Source organism: Emys orbicularis, chromosome 1 (assembly GCF_028017835.1).
Source record: "Emys orbicularis isolate rEmyOrb1 chromosome 1, rEmyOrb1.hap1, whole genome shotgun sequence".
Taxonomy (NCBI): domain Eukaryota; kingdom Metazoa; phylum Chordata; order Testudines; family Emydidae; genus Emys; species Emys orbicularis.
In genome coordinates, this window is record NC_088683.1 from 370934199 (window position 1) to 370944064 (window position 9866).

Genomic DNA, 9866 nt, shown 5'->3' on the forward strand with positions numbered 1-9866 from the left:
GGAGCAGATAATCTCTCTCTCTGCGTTCAGAGAGAGAAGGGCCTGGCTGCAGGGAGCTAGAGACAGGGTACCTGAGTGGAGCAGGGCTGGAGAAAGGCAGAGGAGCCGGGGAGCTCCAGCCCGGAAAGCCCCAGGCTGCGGCCTAGCATAAGACCAACAGGTACTGGGGGTTGCAGAGGGCAGTCCAGGGGTAGGCCAAGGCAGCAGGTCCAAACCCAACCTTGCCAGTGATGAGTAGGCTGATACTACAGTCTGCCCCAGGGCGTGGGGCTAGACGATGACTGGCAGTAGCCTTATACTCAGGCAAGGTGGGGATAGTGGGTGGGGGTTCCCCGGGGAGGGGAGACCCTAAGACTGAGGGGTTACTGCCAGGGGGCAGCGCCCCAGATAACAGGTCACCGAGACCGGGAGGGACATGGGGGCCAAGTGGCAGTGGGACACTGGCCTGCAGAGGGCGCGCCTATGGCTGGCGAGCTAATTCCCGTGGACGACCATCAGGAGGCACCGCAGGGGTGAGTCCACACCCTTACATATGGTGGAGAATGTGGGCATAAGCGGTCCTCCCCTGACACAAGGGGCCAGGGCAAGGACTGTTGGACTATTGCCCAGAGACGGTGGAGAGACACAGAGGATGATGGATCCCGGGTACACTGGGGTATACTATGGGGAGACCCCAGGTGTTGTCCCTGGGTGGGCCCCAGTGTCAGCGTCCCCGAGGAAGGGGGCTGAAATCCTACAGGGAATCCGGGAAACCCAGGAGGGATTACGGGAGGTGCAGGAGGCCCTCCATGGACAAATGGCCCAGCTGGTAAGGGAGCAGCGGGCCTTGGCACAACTCCTTCACCAGGAGTTCCAAAGAAGACGTGGAGGGCATAGGCAGTGGAGCGCCAAGGCCAGGAGGCCGGAGACAGGGTGCAGTGCTTGCTACGCCTGTGGAGTAACCGAACATGTGAGGGTGACTTGTCCCTACTGGGATGGGGGCAGGCAGCCTCACCCAGGACGGGGGAAGGGGCAAGCCCCAATGAGAGGCCACCTGGCGAGGGAAGGCAGGAGGCAAAGGAGGTGTTGGGCCTGTTGATAGTGGGGGCACCTATGGAGGGAGTGCCCTGCCCAGAGGAGCCCGGCCCAGGGCAGCCCAAGGAGGGCAGGCCCTGAAAAGGATCAACCAGGGAAGTCCCAGGCAACCCAAGGCGGGAAACCTGCTGGGGCTGCCGGGAACCGGGCCATATAAAGAGGCACTGCCCCCTCAGAGGGACTGAGGGCCAACTGGCGGAGGTGCCTGTATGCCCGGTGAGACCAAACGTGGCAAAGACGGTGCTTGGGATGGAGGGGACCCCGAAAGAGGCTGGGACCCAGACCGTTGCCACGCCCATTATGGAGAGAGAGACTACGAAGGAGTGGTCCCAGCAAGCGGTTGGGACCCGGTCTGTAGTGGCGCAGGTTGCCGTAGGCACCCAGACCCTCAGGGAAGAGGGCCTGAGGGAATCTGGCCTGCGTGCACGGCTGGAGGCTGTGGAGTGGGCCCTCCGCAAGTGCTGTGGACTTCGCTAAGCCATATGTGGCCATCGTGGAAGAGGAGACCCATCTGCGTCGGTGGTTGGAGGAATCTGAAAAGAAGCGAGTGGCGCTGGAGGCACATGGGCAGCTGGTCCAGGCCAAGAAGCCCCTCTATCCCCAGGGGTGGCGGTTTTGAGGGGGGGGTGTAGCGGGGTGGTCACCCGCTCCTCCCCAGAGGGGTTTAAAGACAGACCTGGGAGAGGGCTAGAGCAGGGGAAAAGTTACGAGGCTGATTGGGGAAGCAGTTGCAGCTGGGCCACGCCCTAATCAGGCCTCAGCTGGCCCTATAAAGGCAGGGAAGCCAGGAGCAGACAGTCTCTCTCTCTGCATTCAGAGAGAAAAGGGCCTGGCTGCAGGGAGCTAAAGACAGGGTACCTGAGTGGAGCAGGGCTGGGGAAAGGCAGAGGAGCTGGGGAGCTCCAGCCTGAAAAGCCCCAGGCTGCAGCCTAGGAGAAGGCCAACAGGTACTGGGGGTTGCAGAGGGCAGCTCAGGGGTAGGCCAAGGCAGCAGGTCCAAACCCAACCTTGCCAGTGATGAGTAGGCTGATACTGCAGTCTGCCCCTTGGTGTGGGGCTAGACGATGACTGGCAGTAGCCTAAGGCCTGGTCTACACTAACCCCCAAATTCGAACTAAGGTACGCAACTTGAAGTCGACATACCTTAGTTCGAACTTACCGCGGTTCAGACGCGGTCCACACGCAGCAGGCAGGCTCCCCGTCGACTCTGCGGTACTCCTCTCGCCGAGCTGGAGTACCGCAGTCGACGGCGAGCGCTTCCGGGATCGATTTATCGCGTCCAGACCAGCCGGGATAAATCAAACCCAGAACTTCAATTCCCAGCCGCCGAACTAGCGGCTGGGTGTAGACCTGGCCTTATACTGAGGCAAGGTGGGGACAGAGGGTTGGGGGTTCCCCGGGGAGGGGAGACCCTAAGACTGAGGGGTTACTGCCAGGGGGCAGCGCCCCAGATAACAGGGCACCGGGTCTGGGAGGCAAGTGGCAGTGGGACACTGGCCTGCAGAGGGCGCTCCAATGGCTGGCGAGCTAATTCCCATGGACGACCAGCAGGAGGCGCCGCAGGGGTGAGTCCACACCCTTACAGTCTTAGATTGTGACTTTGTTTGATTTCCTAGGTAACCTGATTTGATCTGTTTCTTATCACTTATAACCTCTTAAAATCCATCCTACCATAGTTAATAACCCTGTTTTATGTATTATCTTAACCAGTGTGTTTTTCAGTGAAGTGTTTGGAATCCTAGCTCTGTTAGCAAATGCTGGTTCACATCTTCCCCACATAGAGGGTGGAGCAGATTGTTTAATGAGTTTGCATCTTTCCATATCCCTGTGCAGGGCAAGATGGTATAATTCTGGGTTTATAGTCCTGTAGGGTTGAAAGGCTGTGGAGCTGGGAAATTGGCTGGGGCCTCCACTGTTGGTTCATGAGTGGCTTTGGAAAGCACTCAGGTAACTCAGTTGGGTGTGTGGCACCTCCTGCTGCCATGTTGGGTGATAACAGGGTCTAGAGGGGCTGGCTGTGTGTCACCAGCAGAGCAGGGGAGAGGCCAATCCAGCTGAATAGTTAGGGGGTACAGCATTTCCAACAGCTTCCAGGCTTCACCCCTGGGCACATCACAACACAATCTCCACCTCCCACCCTACACCATATGGGCTCCCTCTGCTCCAGGGCTTGGAAAGGAGCTGCTGCAGCATGACAAAGAGCCTGCCTGCGGGTAGGAGGCAGCCCTGGTTAATGAGCTAACAACTTCCTAAGACCTGCAGTAACCAGATACTGCCAGATCCCTTAAAGTAACCCAGTCTTGGGCTTCCTCTCAGACAGCCAAGTAAAATATGATGAGGATTACTGACAATCTTGTTCACCATATAACAAGTTCTACCAATTGCAAAGTATCACATACATTACCTCCCAGGTGAATAAATATTTCAGATCTTACCAAATACACGCTTTCAGCCAATCTTTATTGACGGTTAGAAGATTATTATAGATACAGATGTGAATAGCGTTCTTAAATCAGTTTCATGGTAGAGATTATGAGATTTACCACTGCAAAGAGTTCTTTCAGAATTAGTCCATAGTTTGCAGTCCAATATACAATATCAGGGTCATCCAGAATGGAACTGGAGTCCTCAGTCTTAGGGGGTTCGAGCTTCTGCTGATGAAACTTAAGTACATTTGAGATGACAGGATCAGGGCCCAAGCATTATTTCATAGACCACTGGCAGGCTATGATAGTGAAGAATAATTGCTTTGAAGTAGAATTACCTGTTATATATATACACACACACAGGTAACAGTTTCCATTAATCAGCATAAGGTAATTATCCATTAAATGTTTCATAGGCAGTATACTACAGACTTCAAAAAGAAGTCGAGACAATGAAATTATTACACCCAAGTTTCATTTAAATATTAATACTTCCTTTTGATCTTTGAATCAACAGATATAGCAACAGACAGGAATCATTTGTTTACATAAAAACAACTAGGAGTCGTTGTGGCACCTTAGAGAGTAACAAATTTATTTGGGCATAAGCTTTCGTGGGCTAAAACCCACTTCATCAGATGTACGGAGTGGAAAATACAGTAGCATCAACCTCCCTGGTCACTCAATAACAAACTTAAAGTGGCAATTCTTCAACAAAAAAACTTCAAACCCAAACTCCAACATGAAACTGCAGAACTAGAATTAATTTGCAAACTGGACAGCATCAAATTAGGCCCGAATAAAGATTGGGAGTGGATGGGTCATTACAAAACCTAATTTTACCATACTAATTTCCCCATACTGTTACTCACACCTTCTTGTCAACTGTTTGAAATGGGCCACCCTCATTACCACTACAAATGTGATTTTTTTCCTCCCTTGGTATCCTACTGTTAATTGAATTGTTTCATTAGAGTGACCTCCCACTTGGTAAGGCAACTCCCATCGTTTCATGTACTATGTATATATACACCTGCTATTGTATTTTCCACTCCATGCATCTGATGAAGTGGGTTCTAGCCCACAAAAGCTTATGCCCAAATAAATTTGTTAGTCTCTAAGGTGCCACAAGGTCTCCTTATTGTTTTTGCTGATACAGACTAACACGGCTATGACTCTGAAATTTGTTTACATGGTTAACATCTAACAAGATATAAGTAAACACATGCAGTTAGTAATACCTCTAAATTTCTAACAATAGAGGTCTAGTCCATTTACCACAGCTATGTTAGCTATTTATAAGGAATACCCCTAATTAACATTTATATACTTCTGTAATATGTCTTTAAAGATTGAATTTGGGTCAATTAGCCTGCTAGTTGCATTAATCTTTCTGACCATGTGCTACACCTATGAACTGACATTTAAGTATATAAAAAAGTCTTTGGACTTTTCCTATACTCTTCGCTCATGCACCTTGTGCTCAGAAGTAGGAGGCTGGGGCAGAGGTATCTGGCTATAAATAGGTTGGTCATTAAAGACTATCAGTCCCTAATGAGATCTCGCCCACACAGAAGAAGGGAGTAACTGCATTCTAGATAAAGCCAGGTTTATCCAACTTCTCTGCAGAGGGGTTGGCGTGGAAGAAGTGGAACCTCCCCAGTAGAGGGAACAGAGCGAAGAGGTGTTGGTCCAGCCCTTTAAAAACATAGAGAGTGGACGAGTCAGAAGAAGCTGGGGCAGGACAAAGGAACAAGGGTGGCAGAGGAGACTCTTTGGTTGCAGTGCTCTGGCTGTAGCAGAGAGACAAACTCCTGCAGGAGGAGAATCCATGAGCTGCAGATGTGGCTCCTGGACACCCTAGAGTGTTCTGACCTAATCCCAAAGAATGCTCCAGGCTGGTGAGGTCACTGTGGCAGGGAATGGCGTGCAAGTCTTGTATTGTGTTTACCGGGATCTTGGCATCTTTTGTACTGTCTAAAGTAGAGGAATTGTTTTAGCCACCGCTTTTGCAAGGCCTGGGTCTTGTGGAGGAAAATGGCCTAAGGCCTAAACTTTGGCTAAACTTTGGTCAAGTGAACTGTATGTATGGTCAGGTGAACTGTATGTGTGGCCTGGAGGAAGGAGGGAAGGGGGGAGGTAAAAGGAGAAGGGTAGACAGAAACTATAGAAGCAGAACTAACCACTTGTAACAGTCTATGATTAACAGCTGCCAGGTGGCAGAGCAAACCGCAAAGGCACAACTAAGAAAAATAGGAAAAACCTTGCTTTACTTCACCCCTTATATGGATGTAAAATTTTAAGGAAGTATATGTAATGTTGTGGTTTTATCCTATATAAGCTGTCATATTTTATCCATCGGGGTGGGTTCGGCTGCCTTGGCTGACTCCCCCATGCATGCATGTTTGATTAATCAATAAAGGAGCCTCAGGCTGTCTGATCAAAATCAATTGTGTGGTCGGTTTTCCACAACAATTTGGGGGCTCATCTGGGATCCACAGAAGACTTTCCCAGACTGGAGGACCACGAGCAGTCTCCCACCAGACCCAGGGCCCATCTGAAAGGTAAGAGACCTTTTGAATTCTCTATCGTGGGTTTCTGGTGGAGGCTCAGGGTTGGGTGAGTTGCATACTGGATCTGTAAAAAGCAACAGAGGGTCCTGTGGCACCTTTAAGACTAACAGAAGTATTGGGAGCAATACTTCTGTTAGTCTTAAAGGTGCCACAGGACCCTCTGTTGCTTTTTACAGATTCAGACTAACACGGCTACCCCTCTGATACTGGATCTGAACCTTTTACTGCCAGACACGCCTGACGCCCTTCTGTCTCTGGTTCTGGTTCCCCGGGAAGAGCCACTGGGTGTGGCTAGGTAGGTCGTGGATAGACCTCTGTTTCTGTGTGCCAGTGTGAAAGTTAAGGTCGGTAGACCGGTGTGAGTGAGGGTCGCAAGAAGATGCCCCGAGTCCTCTGCAAAGTCCTGGGGGCTCGTGACCAGAGGTGCCTCGAATGCAAGCCCTGTGACCCTGCCTTAGTGGGTCGGTAAAAGACCCTGACCAGGATAAGGCTTCCTCAGCATGGCATGACCGGCAAGGGGCCTGTCTTGGTCTAGGATTGTGTGACCCTGTCCTTTACTGTCTGTGAATGGTCTGATTTCCTCACCCTCTTTCCCTCTGGTTCCCCGCCTCTGCCAGTAAAAGGCGGTCTGAAGAGCCACTGACGGGTCCAAACGCCCCACCGAAAGCTATAGAGTAAGCGGCGCCGCTCTCTCTGAGACTAGCCAACGCTCTTTGCTGGACGGGGGTGTAGGCAGTCGTGGATGCACCTAAACAAGCCTTTCTTGTGTGAAAGACCTGTGTGAAAGTGTCAGGTTCTGGGGCAGTGGGCTCAACGGGAGCGCCACCCCATCAGGAAAGTCAGGATACTGGAGGCTGGAGGATCTAAGATAATCCTCGACTCACCGGGAAAGCTGTAGAAAAGGGGGTCAGTGTGGGATCACCGTCTCGCCAAAAGGGCACACCTGGTTCTGGTCTGTTTTGTGTTTGTCTGTCTGTGTCTGTTTGTGTATAAACTGTCTATATAATATGGGGGCCGGTGAGTCAAAAGGAATCGCCATCCCACCAAAAGGTACACCCGCGTTTTATATGTATACCAATTACAGCCCTTCTATTTGTAAGTTTCTAAACAAATGAAATTGGTATACCAGGGATGATCCAAAATTGCAGTTTCCCTTGGAGGGAAGCTTTGACCTTGATAGGATTGTGCACCTCAGAGGCGCGCTTCTTGCCAACTAAGTCCGACAAGGTCAGTTTGATGTATATTTTAATTGGTATGAAAAAACAGAAAATTGGCGCAGTGAATCTCAAATCAGGAGTCTCAAGGACTCCCAGGAGAAACTTACCACACAATTGAAAGAGATAAAAAGGGAATTGGCAAAGGATTTAAATTCAACAAAGCCGGCAAGAAATATTAGGCAACAAAAGACCCTTACGTTCACCCCTCAGACAGTGTCTCCCCGTACTGAGGAAACAATCCCCTTACGCCAATTCCCGGGCATTGGCACTTCGGGTCAGCAAACCTTGGTGTCTGTGCATGCACCTTGGTCTCCCACGGAATTGTATAATTTAATTAAAATATTTCCGAAAATAAAAGAAGACCCTGTTAAATTCCAAGGAGAATTAAAAACTGTCATGCACTGATACAACCCTACCTGGGCAGACTTAAACCAACTCCTGGAGGGAGTCCTGCCCAGGAAAACATTAAATCGCCTTTATCAGGCAGCCTGGTGGCCCATGGAGGACCCAGGCCATGACCAGGACACAATAAATAGGATTAGAAACAGGCAGTGGAAAGCAGTTGTCACAGTCTGCCCAAAGAAAGCAAATTGGGCCAAAATTAGCACCTGTAAACAAAGTAAAAATAAGAATTTAAATAAAACCCAACACTATAACCACCACATTGAAACCCTCTAGGTCCAGGACATGCAGGGACCCCACAATAGCCACCCATTGCGGGGGAGAGGGGAAGGCCAAACCAAGGTCCCCAACATTCACCTCCCCAGGGACCCAGTGATGGTGCGTGTCACTATTGTAAACAGATGGGCCATTGGAAAAGGGAATGGCCCTATCACCCTGGCCACTCCACAAGGGATAGGGGTGGGCAATGTTCTTGTGCCCCACCCTGTCTCTTCACCTCTGACCTTTTCTGTCGGTCCTCTATCTATCATGTTTTCCTCCTCAGTTCTTGTTCACCAGTTAACCTTTTGGGAAAAGAGTTGCTGTGTAAATTAAATTGTATAATTATAATAATATATGGAGATATACCTATCTCCTAGAACTGGAAGGAACCCTGAAAGGTCATTGAGTCCAGCCCCCTGCCTTCACTAGCAGGACCAAGTACTGATTTTGCCCCAGATCCCTAAGTGGTCCCCTCAAGGATTGAACTCACAACCGTGGGTTTAGCAGGCCAATGCTTGCTGTATCCCAGATGGTATGTATCTGGAAGTGCCTGGTCCCACTCACAATGAGGTCCTGGCAGCTTATAGGAGAAGACCGACCCCAGTCCTTCCTCGTTGCAACAGGAACTGCTCGTTAAGGTCTCTCCCTCCCTGTGGGCCTTGTCAGCCGATCATGCCAACCAGGTTGGGTGCATTGGGTCTGCCCAACCCATTAAGATTCGCCTAAACCCAGCAAGACCCCTTCCCACGCTGTAGCAGTACCCTCTATCAAAACAGGCCAAGGAAAAATCCAACCTGTTATTATCTCCTGCATTCAGCAAGGAGTCATTATTCCTATGGTCAGTGAGTGTAAGTCCCCCATTTTACAGTGCTGTTAATGTGGCTGTTTTTCCTATCTTTCCCGTTGTCCCTAGCCTTGTTATTATCCTTTCTTACAATGCACCAGTGCTGAGGGGTTGTTACCGTCTCAAGGAAAGATGGTATTAAGTCTGGATATAAAGAATTAAGATTATTGTTAACTAAGATACATCTAGATGTAAATAATAATAATAATAAAGGTGTATATATATATATATATACATAGGTATATATAAATAAATAAAAGGGGGGGTAGTCAAAAAAGCCCACCCTCTTTGCTAAATTGGTAGTGAAACAATGCCTGTGCCCATTAAAAGAAATAATGTAACAAGAAAGAAGGATCAGGCCCAGACAAGCAGGCAACTGCAGTTTGAGGAAGTTGAAAGAAAAAAAGTGAAAAGTTAACTCTATAGTTACTGAAAGGAATTAAGCAGTAAAACTTTGTATAACTGTTAAAAGAAAGTGTTATAAAAGAAAAATTCTTGGTTTCCTTGCAGCCATTCATTTGGGAATGTCTGTAAATAATCCAGGCAAGAGGTTATTTAAGTGAAATCATTTGACTATGAAAAAAATTAGTTAAATTTGTTAAAGAACAATCCTGGTGTGTATAATCTTTGTTTTATAAGTTTAAAATAAATTGATGTTGTTTTGGGGTTATAAAACCAAGAAATTTGTTTGCCAATCAAACGGAACTAGTATTGTTTAATGTTGATATTTAGCATTCAATCCTTTAAGTGACTTAATGCTTTATAAGATTTAAATTGTTTTTTTAATAAAAAAACCAAAGTTGTGGCTGCAGCAAGGCAGTCAAAGCCAGGAGAATGGAAAAAGATTTTAAATCTGTTTTGGTAACAAATAGCAAATAAAAGCTGTAATCAGCACCCCACACTAAGCCTTAAGGTGGCTCTGTGTAATCAACGGTCACTTTGCCAAAGTGGATTGTGTTTTCCTTTTCGCAAATTGTTCTTGAAGTGTTGCTGGGTACACCTTACACCCTGATCACCTTTGGCACTCCCCGGACGGCCGCCTGATTGCGCCTCAGGTGTTCTGGCCCTA